This window comes from Antechinus flavipes, chromosome 5, assembly GCF_016432865.1.
Source record: "Antechinus flavipes isolate AdamAnt ecotype Samford, QLD, Australia chromosome 5, AdamAnt_v2, whole genome shotgun sequence".
In the NCBI taxonomy this organism is placed as follows: Eukaryota; Metazoa; Chordata; class Mammalia; order Dasyuromorphia; family Dasyuridae; genus Antechinus; species Antechinus flavipes.
In genome coordinates, this window is record NC_067402.1 from 269893605 (window position 1) to 269906794 (window position 13190).

General features: G+C 34.5%; 1 protein-coding gene across 1 annotated transcript in view; it reads right to left on the reverse strand.

The window, feature by feature from the left end:
* The window catches only part of CDK17 (cyclin dependent kinase 17), a 144857-nt gene that overhangs the window by 87827 nt on the left and 43840 nt on the right, over positions 1-13190 (reverse strand). The gene's annotated exons all lie outside the window — the stretch shown is intronic.

A 13190-nucleotide genomic window follows, 5' to 3' on the forward strand; every position in this document is an offset into this window, starting at 1 on the left:
AATGACAAATGCTAGAAATGATGTAAGCTCTATTACTATGAACTACTCCAACCATTCTGGAGAACAATTTGGAATTATAAGAATTGTAAAACTGTATCTACAGTTTGGCCCAGCAATATTATTTCCAGGTCTATACCCTCAGGAGAACAAAGGAAAAGCAAAAGGATCAATATGTATAAAAACATTTATAGCAATTCTTTTTTGGCAGCAAAGAACTGGAAATTGAGGGGATGCCCATCAACTAGAAAATGGCTGAATAAGTTGTGTGACTGTATCAAAATGCTATTATGCACTATAAAAAAATTATGAAAGGGATGGTTTCAAAAAAAAACCTGGGAAGATTTATATTTATGTGAAGAAAGTAGAACCAGAATGATGCAAATAATAACAGCAATATTGTTAAGATAACAATGAAAAAAATCAAATAAGTGATTGATACAATGACCTACCAAACTCCAAAGGAAATCATGATGTAAAATGTTATCCAACCATAGGTAACAGAATTTAATGGACTCAGAATACAAATTAAAATATATATTTTTACATTTTTTCCCTTTCTTTACTTTTCTTGTTTTTTTTCCCCTCCCAAAACAGTTAATTTGGAAATATATTTTACACAATATAGAATGGGAATGATTTTTTTTTTCTCAATGGATAGGGTACAGGCCAGAGAGAAAAAATTTGATGAGAATTTTTCTAAAATATGTAAAATATATATGCCTTCTTAATTCAGTAAAACGAACATTATTCAACTTTTCTAGTGACTGACAAAACAAAATAACAGAAAGATAAAACTTGAAATAATTTTGGAAATTCATTTAATTCCTCAACATGAAAAGAAGAAATAGAAATCCAAAGTAGTTAAATGATTTCCCAAAGATAACAAAGTAAATTAATTAATGGAAGTACAAAAATAAAAGTTTAGGAAATGGGATGCTTTACTTGTGCTAATGCCAATAGCAGTTATAAAGATATGAATGGCTACTTGACTAAATGGCACCAGATTACTGAGCAATTTTAAGTTTGAGCCGCTTTATTTTTGGTAATTTTTTTTTTCTATCACCAATGTTAGCTATCACTTTTGGCTGTTCTCAGTAAATGTGTCTCTAGTCTTCGCTTAAAATCAAAACTGAAAAATTCTTATGAATTTTTTAAAGGGACTCCTGAGGTTATCTAGTTGAATTCCCACCCAAATCTTACATTCTGGACATAAGCGTATGTGGCTATTTAACAACCAACTGAAGATGGCTCTGATTATGTATAATCTCAATTTCCAGTTATTTTAATCCACAAAGTATACATTTCTTTAGTACACAGTCTACCAAATAAAAATTTTTACTTCCCAATAGCCATTTCTGGTTATTATTTTTCAAATACATAAAACCAATTTTGTTCACTTGGATATATTATTCTTAAACAATGGCAATAGAAGCCCAGAATGAAAATATTACAATAATTTTGCTAAGTCAGAAAGAGGAAACACATTTGGTTTTATGCAAACTTTTTAACAGGAATAAATTAGTTAAACATTAAATGTTAGCAGTAATAAGAAATTTAACACTTTTAAGAAATGTAGATCATATCACTATCCAGATTATTCAATTAATGTCTAAGAAACTATCTTTTATATAAGAATGATACAAAAACTATAGTAGTATTTTATTACAACACTACACAAGTCAATTGAACTTTCTTCTTGCAAATTTTTGAGGGATATCATTTTTTAGGGTCCAGACTTATGATTTTTTGGATCGTTTGCTATAACCAAAGGGGACATGCTATTTCAAAGGAAAGATAAATGAAGCAACAGAAGTTTAGAATAGTGTACATTTACAACCTTTTTAATCACACACCCCAATTTTTTGAAAAGGTACCGTCAAATATATGCATGTTTATTTGTTATACGCACATATTATTGTCAAATATATACATGTTACCTAAAACAAATCATGAGAAGAAAAATAAGGAAACATTTTTAAATGTTTTAAAATATTTGTATTTTATTAATAATATTAAAATCATTTTGTTCTCACTAAAATATGAATGGTAATTTTTGACAGCAATATCATTTGAATTATTTTTATTATTTTTGAAATTTTTCTTTGTGTATTTCAGTAACATAAGTCAGATTAATAAATAATAACTTACTAATTATTTGGATAATTTCATCCATGCAGCTGGCCAAGCAAGACACTTTAAAAAAAAAAAAAAAAACCCAGATTTATCAAAAGTTGCAAACTATACCCAACAAGTAAAAGCTCACCACAGGCACTACATGCAACAGTTTTTCTGCAGGAAAGGAGACAATTCTGTTTCTGGATGTAAAAGAAGCCTACTCACAACACAAAAATATCCAGCAGAAGTTTATGATTTCAACGCAGCCAAAATTTTTTCATATAAATCCATTCCTTTTTCTTTATGTGATTCTACTTAGAGGATGGTATCAATCCCTTAATTTCAGGTCTGGCCATTTGCAGTCATATGAGTGTGAGGAACAGCTGGATGGCCACTTTAGCTAGAATGAAGAATACAGAAAAATGGGGGAAAATCTGCAATGGCAGAGCAGGGGCAAGTTTGTGAAGAGTGTTAAATGCCAGTTCTGGAGTTAAATTTTCCAGGGCCTGTTTCTGGTCTCAGAGACAAGAAGATAGGAGGGAAGTAGATTACTTAATAAATGTGTGAAGAATTGAAATAAAACACTAGGAGAAAATTATCCTATTATCTTCTAGTTTATAATAAGGAAATACCAAGCCTAGTAGAGTCTAAACTTTAGAATAGATTTCAAAGAATCCAGGGAAAGATACATAGAATTCTTGGCCTAAGTGAGATTTTCAATTAAATCAAATATCTTTGATAAAAGAAGGTTCTTCACAGAATGCTGATTACTGGGTGCTAATTCCATTAACCAAAGGAATTTATGAAGGCCATACTCTATGGCATAGAGGGACTATGACCTAGAATAGTAAAGGAAACAAATTTTTGAACATTTGAAATACAATTTGGAACTATGCTCAAAAAGTTATCAAACTGTGCATACCCTTTGATCCAGCAGTGTTACTTCTGGGCTTATACCCCAAAGAGATATTAAAGAAGGGAAAGGGACCTGTATGTGCCAAAATGTTTGTGGCAGCTCTGTTTGTAGTGGCTAGAAACTGGAAAATGAATGGATGCCCATCAATTGGAGAATGGTTGGGTAAATTGTGGTATATGAATGTTAGATAATATTGTTCTGTAAGAAATGACCATCAGGATGAATACAGAAAGGCTTGGAGAGACTTACACGAACTGATGCTGAGTGAAATGAGCCGAACCAGGAGATCATTATATATTTCAACAATGATACTTTATGAAGATGTATTCTGATGGAAGTAGATTTCTTCGATAAAGAGAGCTAATTCAGTTTCAATTGATCAAGGATGGACAGAAGCAGTTACACCCAAAGAAAGAACACTGGGAAATGAATATAAACTGCTTGCATTTTTGTTTTTCTTCCCAGGTTATTTTTACCTTCTGAATCCAATTCTCCCTGTGCAACAAGAGAACTGTTCGGTTCTGCACACATATATTGTATCTAGGATATACTGCAACATATTTAACATATATAGGACTGCTTGCCATCTAGGGGAGGGGGTGGAGGGAGGAGAAAAAATCGGAACAGAAGTGAGTGCAAGAAATAATGTTGTAAAAAATTACCCTGGCATGGGTTCTGTAAATAAAAAGTTATTATAAAACTAAATAAATAAATAAATAAATAGAAAATAAAGTGGGCATATGGGAGATGAATGCTTGATTTAAAAATTAGTTTGGCAATACTATATGAGTCTCAATTCTGTTGGAAGTGGCTATCTTCGGGAATGAGAAGATCCAATTCAATTCCAATTGATCAGTGATGAACAGAATCAGCTACACCCAGGGAAAAAACACTGGAAATGAGTGTGGGCTGCTTACATTTTTGTTTTTCTTCCCAGATTATTTTTACCTTTCTAAATTACAAGAAAAATAGAAAGGTAGGAGGGGGTCATCTTATAAAGGTTTCTGATCTTCAAAGACAGGACTGTGTGTTTGATCCTGGAAATGATAGGGAACTATTAATTTACTGAATACAGGGTACACTTTAGTAAGATCAATTTGACAGGATGGACTTGGATAGAGAGATTTGAGGTAGGAAGACTAATTCAAGAGTGAGGTGATGAGGGGCTGGACACTGGTTAAACTTCAATATGAACTTAACATTTAAAATTTCAATTGTATTCAATATCAATGTCTCTTCTACCATATCTCATTTTTATTGTAAAAACTTTATTTCATCAGGTCAGATTATTTTGAATATCTCTTCTCATCATATGCCTAGCTTTGTATCAATGTGGATCTTTGCTATTACAAGTCTGATAATAAATAATATAGCTAAAGAAAAAAAAATTGTTTGGGTTGAAGACATTTAAAAGTCAAAAGACTTCCAACTATAGGTCACATATATTATTTGTGACAAGAAAGCTAGAATATCCTGGATGTGGCAAACACTGAGCAACATGACAAAAATTAGACTGACAAGTTCTCAGACAGGAAATGAGTTTGCAATATAAGTTATTTCAGAAACAAATGTGCGATATCAAGACTACTGACTGGTTAGAGCAATGGTTAATATCAATACCAGACAAGGATAATAAAAATGAGTAGCAGCTCCAACAATTGTTCACACCCCCAAGTGGGGGAGGAAAATTGACTAAAAAAAAACCCCATTAACTATCATTATTTTTAAGAAAAACTTACACACCAATAAGGTCAGATTGCCAAACACTAGCTCTTAGCCAAGCAGAAAGATATGGTGACAAAAGGTAACGCTGATTTAGAAACAGTGAAAAGTATCATAGAGAACAATATAGAGCAGAATCATTTCCAAAAATAATGGTCAAAAAAAGTAAAACATCAGAGAACTAAATCAGATCACAATCAAAATGTGGATGACCTGAAAGATAACAGAAAGATTGCCATCTATCATTTATGGTTTGGGCATGAGAACATATGAAAAGTGCAAGTAAAAATTTTGAACTGAAGAAACTGATTTTAAATACATAAAATGAATAAAAATTTACAAACTGAATCTTGGGGAATACCCACAGTTAGGAAGCAAGAGAATTAGGAAATCCAGGACAAGCTACTATAGAATGCAAGGAGAAGAAACCTAAAATAAAGAGCCAGTGGTCAGCTGGATCAAACATAATGAGAATGAGGTAAAAAGAAAATATCCTTGGATGTCACAAAGCAGCCTTTGAGAAATGAAGTATACCAAAATGGTGGGAATGAAAAAACAGATTGTGTGGAGTTGTGTGTGTGGTGATGAAAAAGAATAAAACTATCCTCTTTTTGGGGGGAGGGGGAATTAATGAGAAGTGGGGATACGGAGGAAGAAGCTGAACCGTGGACTTCTACATAATGTGAGGATGTATGAAACATTTTTAGAGAAAAGGAGCTTCATTTCTGAGTGAGAGAAAAAGCTGTGGCCTACTTACTAGATGAGAGTAGACTGATTTTATAAAGTCTATAAACTCATTTAGACAACAATAATGTATGTAATGAGGGAGGAACAAAGAGAGCTTACTTACAAAATAGCCTTAAGTGAAAGGGTAGTTTCAATCTCATTTTTTTGAAAATGCCATGTAAAACATCATCTTTAATTTCATTTACTAAGATGCAAAATATGTTTTAGCTGCATTAAGAAAAAAAGGAAGTAACTATGCCCCCCTTACACTTAGTGGTGCTTTATTTGCCCTCCCTTCCTCCACCCCCTTTACACTTAGTGTGCTATTTTTGTAACTTAATTTTCTTTTCATCACTTCAACAAAAGTTTTCATTTAAGCTCAAGTGTTAAGAAGCAGTATTCAATTCAAGATTAATTTCAGAAGAAGTCCCTTGGAAAATCCAGGAAGGAGAACGAGGGCCAAGTCCAACAAGTCTAAAACCACAAGAGAATGGTTCTCTGTTCAAACAGGACACACCAACTAACTCAATCCCTTACTCTCCCTTAATTACATTAAAAAAGAAGTTACTGACTATATAACAGGATAACCTGCATAAACAAAAGCTTCACACCATTTAACTGAAACCAAGGAATCTGTTCTGTTTCTATATTCTGTTTGAAAATAATTAGTGTGTGTGTGTCTCTCTTACACACACACACACACACCACTTAATTCTATTGTAAAAATGCAAATGGAGTTGGCTTTTGTAATTTTGTGATCTGAAAATATCAGGAGGCTTCAAAAGTCAGAGTTAATGTGAAGTAAAGGAAAGAAAAATCAATTTGAAATGGGGGCTTCTTTGTTCTAACCCTGGCTCTCTTACTGAGTAATAAGAGTAGACAAGTCACTTAAATTCTTTGGGCCTCAAAAAATGGGAGGAGTTAGGAAATAAGGATTCCAGTTCTAAATCCTAGGATCTTCTAAATTAAAATGCTTCATATTTGTTAAGAGAATTCTAATTTTCATTTTTTCTACTTAGTGGTTGCTAGAAGAGGCAAGGGGGTTGGAAAGAGAGAAAATCAAGTTCTGTTCATTAAATAAAATTTAATTACAAAAATAAAAACAAAGTTCAAACATTTATGATACATATTCTTAAATAAACAAATCAACTTAGCTAACTACAGGAGGTCAGATGTTAAGTAAGTCTTTCAATGAAGGCTCAATGAAGGTTAAACATAGCTCAGAATAGGAGGAAAAGTCCCAATATCTTGCCTGACATTTGATAGTCAAGTTGTGAAAGGTAAAAGTCTGGAGTGGGGGTGGGGAGGTAGGGGCAATGCAATTAAAGACAATTCCACTACTACCATGCATATTAGCCATGAAAGATAGTAAAGCACTGGTAACCAAAATAAAGCACAAGAGATTTATGGTTTTAGGATCAAGTCTCCTTAAGTAACTGTCTCACACCTTCTTCCTGGGCACATGAGTACAGCTAGCTTGCCCAAGTCACACCCACAATATGCCAAAGACAATGCGGGTTCTGACTACAAGGACTGTGTGTTGGAGGTAAGGTGCTAGAACAAATTAACAAAAATCAAGGAAAGAGGGGGAGAAAGACATTAGAAAGACATTTTGATACCTAGTAATAAAAAATGACCTAGAAAATAGGTCAAGAAATCATTTAAGAAGCAAAATCCTTGAAAATCATTTTTTAAAAAAATTTTTAGAAAAAACTTTAAAACTTCTTAGAGCTATTAGAAGTAAAGGCAAATTGAAGATGTTAAGAATTTATCCATGAAATCCTTAAAAAATAAATAAATAAAATAAAAGGCCATATCCCAGAAATGTCATAACCAAAATTCAGATTTTCTACTTCAAAGGAAAAATCTGCCTAGCATCTAGAAAGAAACTGTCCCAAAGAAGTTCAGGCAAGATCAAAAAATCCCTGGAAGCTCTTCTTCGGTACATGATATTTCATAAAAGGCAGGAGACTGGCTTACAAACTGGAATAACTTACCCTGAAAAGCAAAGCATAATAACCCTAGGGATGTCATATGGATAGAACAGAGGATCTATAGATTTCTGATGACAGCATCAGAGACAAGCAGGAAGTCTGAAATAGAAACACAACAATTCAAAAAAACCCAGAAAGACAAAATTTAACTGCGTAACTGGAAAGAGCTGTACTATGAGGTAGTGCTAACATTCTAATGGGGGAAAAGAAACATGTGCTTTCAGAGCCTTAACAGTCTTTAAAAGGTATAAGAGGAGTTAAAAAACGAAAAAGCAGGGATGTATAAGAAATTGATTCTGTTCCGAAGACTTGAAGACAACAAACAGAAGAGGGGTGATAAAAGTAAATGGTACATATTAGCATAGAAAGGATAAAGGAGTAGATAAAGAAGGATAAGCAGAAGAAGGGGTAGGTAGGGAATGGATATTAGAGGAACATAATTGATATTAATGGACAAAGGAGAACTCTAGTTTCCACACATACACACAGAGACAGAGAGATTCATGTACAAACAGACCAAATTCAAAAGGGAAAAAAGAGCAAGGGAATGATCACATCAGAGCCATCTTCCAGAATCTGAAATAAGGGTGGGTATGCAAAAGAGAAAACAAAGAAATGAATCAGACCCTAAGGGAGGACTTAAAGAGCAGACAACCAGGGAATGAATGGTTCAAGAAACGGTGGTATGTGCACAGAATTGAACATTATATAATAAATGGTAAGAGACAATTTCATAGAATACAGATAGCATGAAGTCTGTCACACTATGCCCAGAGGATGTCTTCTGATCCATTCTCACCCTCTCCCCCTTCAAAGACCAATTCCAATTCTAATTTGTCCATCAAGTCTTCCACAATTATAACCCACATTAATAATTTCCCATCTCAACAATCCGTGATTTTCTTTTACTCTAAAAAACATGTTTTCTCCCTTCAAATAGATTACAAGCTCCTTGGAAATAAAGGTCACTTAGATTTTTTTCAAACATTTATTAAACTCTTACTGTGTACAGATCACTGAAATAGATGTTGAGGATTCAAATATAAAATATTGCTTTTGACCTGAAAGCATTTACAATGGGGGGTTGGGGGAGGGGGGCGGAGAGAGTAAGAGGGGAGAAGATGGATTGATAATACAGGTAAGCAAATATATGTGTGTGTGTGTGTGTGTGTGTGTGTGTGTGTGTGTGTGTGTATTTAAATTAGAAAGCTCATCAAAAGTCCAAAACAAGGAAGAAGAGAGCCCTTACAAGTGGGAAAAATCAGAGAAAGTTTTTTGAAGTAGGTGGCACCCTGAAGGAAAGAGATCTCAATTTATAAAATAGATCAGAATCCATTCCAGGAATGATGGGGGTCATTATTCATGACATGGCCATGAGAGGGGACATACTGCATAGAATATGGTGTACCTGAAGGAGGGTTGTACAGGCAGGACTGAAAGAATGTCCACCCTGGAGCAGGAGTTTGGGGGGCCTGGAATGGCAGGTTACATAATAATTTTGTTGGGAATAAGGAAGCTACTGAATTGGGGAAGACATATCTATGGAGACAGAGCTCAAAGGAATCTTAGAAGTTACCTGATGCAACCTCTCTTTCTGCACTTGAGTAGGTTAAAAAAAAGTCTGGAGCTCACATTTTGCTCTTTTCCTTACAAGTTACTGCAGGGAAGTACCTTCAAAGACAGCCAAGATGAGGCTTGGTATCGGCATCAGCAAGAGAAAAGAGTCCTGGTCATCCTCAGTCAGTGACTTTATTTCCTAGTCTCACTCCTCAACTAACCTTTGTATTAAATTATTCGGGAAGAGGAGGAAGGTGAAAAAGAAGAGGTGATCCTTTGTTTGGGACAAGGCCTCAGATTAATCTACTTTGTTCTAAATTCTTCAACATAAGGAGTCACAATGAAGCCCCATATTATAGTAATGTGTTTTCTTTATTTTAATAATTTCAGGGAAAAAAAGTTATAGGAATGATCAGTGAAATTTAGAAAATGCTATTTGAATGAAAAGCTTTTTACTCATAGTTACACAATGGAGCATAACTCATTTAAAGCTTCTTTGTACATTGTAAAGCCTGTAAAGCACTGTAAAGCAGATTTTATTGCTGTCTACTCTCTTAATAAGTCTTAAAAGGTACATTTTTAACTCTATAATACTTTACTGAAACACTATTAGCTTTAAATATTGTCTGTTTGAAAGTAACATGATATGCTAATAACCTATTAACAGTCAATGGTTTCTATGTAATTTTAACATTATCTTCCTCTCAATTCTTAAATAATGATAAAAATGCAACACTACAGCACTCTTAAGACAACTATTATAAATAAGTAACAAACTGGTACTTCAGAATTAATGCATTTTTAACATAACTTTACAAATAATGATAAGAATAATAAAAATGAAAGTATTCAATTTTATTGCTAACAAAGCTTTACTCCTTCAAGTTCTCCTACCTTAGGTTGACTTTTCTACAGGCAGTATGTATGAGGCAAAAGGCAAAATATGAGCAGGGATTAAAGATGATATCTCTCTCCATTCTGATAAAAATTCATGTCTTCAGAGAAATAGTTTAGGAATGAATGCATTTTATTTCATTTAGTCTATCACTCCTAATGCCTATGTTCTCAGAGCCCTCAGGACAACAACAACAAAACCTAGCCCTCATTCTTTCAGATGTCTGTCAATCATTTGCCACTGCTGACCACCTTTTTTCCTCTCCCTCCTGGATACTGTGTTGTTCTCTCTAGGTTTTCTTTAATGAGAAGGCTCCTTTCCAATACAATGGTTCTTTTTTTTACATGACTGATCCTTCTCAGCTTCCTCTGCTGGATCATTAACCATACCATCTCCTCTCCCCATCCAAAATGTCAAGTGTACCACAAGGCTCTGTGCTAAGACTTCTCATTCTGTACTTCATTACTTGGTGCCCTCATCAGCTCCCATAGGTCCAGTCATCCCATCACACTGGAGAGTCTAATCCCACATCACCAACTGCCTATTGGGTATGTAAACTGGATGTTTACATTTTAAGTGTTTCAAAATCAACACATCCAGAAGGGAACTCATTCTTTCTCACAAAGTTAGACCTTAGCTTATAGTTCATAGTTACTATGAAGGATACCAAATCATCATAGGTGTCATTCCTGACTCCTCATTCTCACACATCTAAGCAGCTGTTAAATCTTGCTTTTTCTACATCAAACAGTACCTCATGCATTCATCCACCCTTTTCTCTACTTACCCTGCCACCACCCTAGGTCAGGCCGTCATCATTTTTAACCTGGACTTCTCTAAAAGTCCAATATTATAGCCTCAAATATTTTCTCACTCTAAATCATCTGCAACTCAGAAGTACAGCAAGTGCAGGTCTGATCAGGTTACTCTTAATCCTCACCCAGAACTCAATTCCACTGGCTCCTTATAATTCCTACAATCAAATATAAAATAAGTTGGCCTGGGGGCAGGTAGAACTCGACTCCACTGGCTCCTTATAATTCCTACAATCAAATATAAAATAAGTTGGCCTGGGGGCAGGGAGGTGGTACAGTGGGTAGAGCATCAGCCCTGAAATTAGGAGGACCTGAATTCAAATCTGGTCTCAGACCCTTAACACTTCCTGGCTGTGTGACCCTGGGCAAGTCATTTAACTCCAATTGCCTCAGCAAAAAATAAATAAATAAAAATAATTTGGCCTGAAGAATTTTTTACATTTGAGGCTTACTGACTTGCTCTTTCTCACGCTCACTAATCTGGTCAAACTAGGCTTTTTGTTCCTTACATACATCTGCTTCCATGCACTCCCACTGATCCCTATGGCTAGAATTCACTTTCTCCTTAGCTGTACCTCTTACAAATGCCTAGCCTCATTCCTTGAGAAATCTTGTTTAATCTCCCAGCTGCTAGTACTTTCCTTTTCTTCAAGGCTGTATGTAATATGCCTATTTGGGACATACTTATATATGGTCCTGGTGCCTTTCCTCATTAGATTGCAAGCTTTCTGAAGGTTTAGCATGTAATAGACCTTTTTAAAAAAAAGACTTATCCATTGACTTTTATTGAAGAAAATGGCTGAGCTTCAGGCTGGACAAAATCATACCCGTGCCAATTTCCTCATGTATAAGATGAGAGGGGTTAAGTTAAAATAGTCTACAATCCTATGGCCTTGTATTTTAATCCGAATCAAGAGACATAGTAGGAAAAAGTATTTACTAGACTAGAAGTACAAAAAATCATGTTTGTAGTTCGGAGAATGACACCATCTATCTGCCTTAGTATCTCATATACACTCACTTTGCTCTTTGGGCTTCAAAGTTTTCTCAATTGTAAATTGAAAGGGTTGAATAAAATAATTTCTAAAGTTCTTCCTAGGTTTCTTGTATCAATCTTGAACCTTACAGAATGTTTATTCCTGAATATATAATAATCTAAATATATAATTCTCAAAAATCTGCAAATTTTACAAATCAAGTTAAAAAAAAAAAAAAAAGATCCACCAGGAAAGAGGCAGAAATATGAGGTTGGTGAATATCAAAAGAAGATCCAAAAGGTGACATGTTCTCCAGCATGGCTTTTATAAATCACCATAAACTGCGGTGTTATAAAGAAGCATCACAATGAATTAAGGGTTAAAGGTCCTTTCCCCAACATGAATAAACCACCATTACTAAATCATGCACATTTAATTTATAGCATTAATAGTTGGTTTCTTTTTTCATTTTTTTATGAACTTACCCAAACTAGGTAGAGATAAGACTAGTTCATGAATTTTCCCCAGTTGCAGATTTTAAAATCATCATTCCTCAAAAGTCAGAAAAAGGAACCCTCATGAACACCAGGAAGTTCATAATTATTACATCCTCTACAAAGCAGATGGAAACTGGCAAGTAAAACAAAATACTTGGGCCATATTGATAGCAAAATAAAATCACTAATTTGGTTATCTATCCAAGGTTAACCAATCAAAAGGTCAAAATATCTGTTTAAAAGTGCATTTTTTCCCCTCTGGGAGTTAGTTGTTAGCACACTCTTGGTTTTAGATCAGTTTATAATGTAAACTGTGGGATGTGGATTAAGAATGGTGAAGATAAAAACATCTTTTAATTAATCTCATTCTCTTCCCATAGATACTCTATCCCATAAGGGATGGTTCAGAAGTGAAGCAAAAGGATGCTCTACCAAAGGCTTCAAAGCAGAGGTAATATCCAAGCTGGGACTTAAAGGGATAAATAGAATTTACAGACTAAGGAAAAGAAAAGGAGGAATGGAGGGCATTTCTGGCAGAAAAAAAAAAGATAAGCAAAAACAATGAAAGAGGAAAGTTCAAGACACATTTCAGGAAAAGGTCTCAGCAGTGTGCTCATAAAGGGAAGAGGCAGAGCAGTGAGGCTAAAGAGGCATACTGGGACAACAGGCAGTAATTTGCTTGCTTCGAGTCTCTCCAAACAATGGAAGACCTCAACAGGCGATAGTGACTTGAAGAAATAACAAGTAAAATTTCTTTTCTCTTCTCTGTTTCAAGGATTTGACTATCATACAAACACAGCAATATTAATGAAGCACAAGCAAATACTTACGACTTATATAGAACTGAAAAATGTAAATCATGTAATAACACTACAGAAATGACTTGTGACGGGAGTTAATTCTGTAGGGAAAATGGCAGATTTTTCATTTCAGGCCCATATGGAAAATTCCCTCTCAAGTTACAACTAATTCTGGA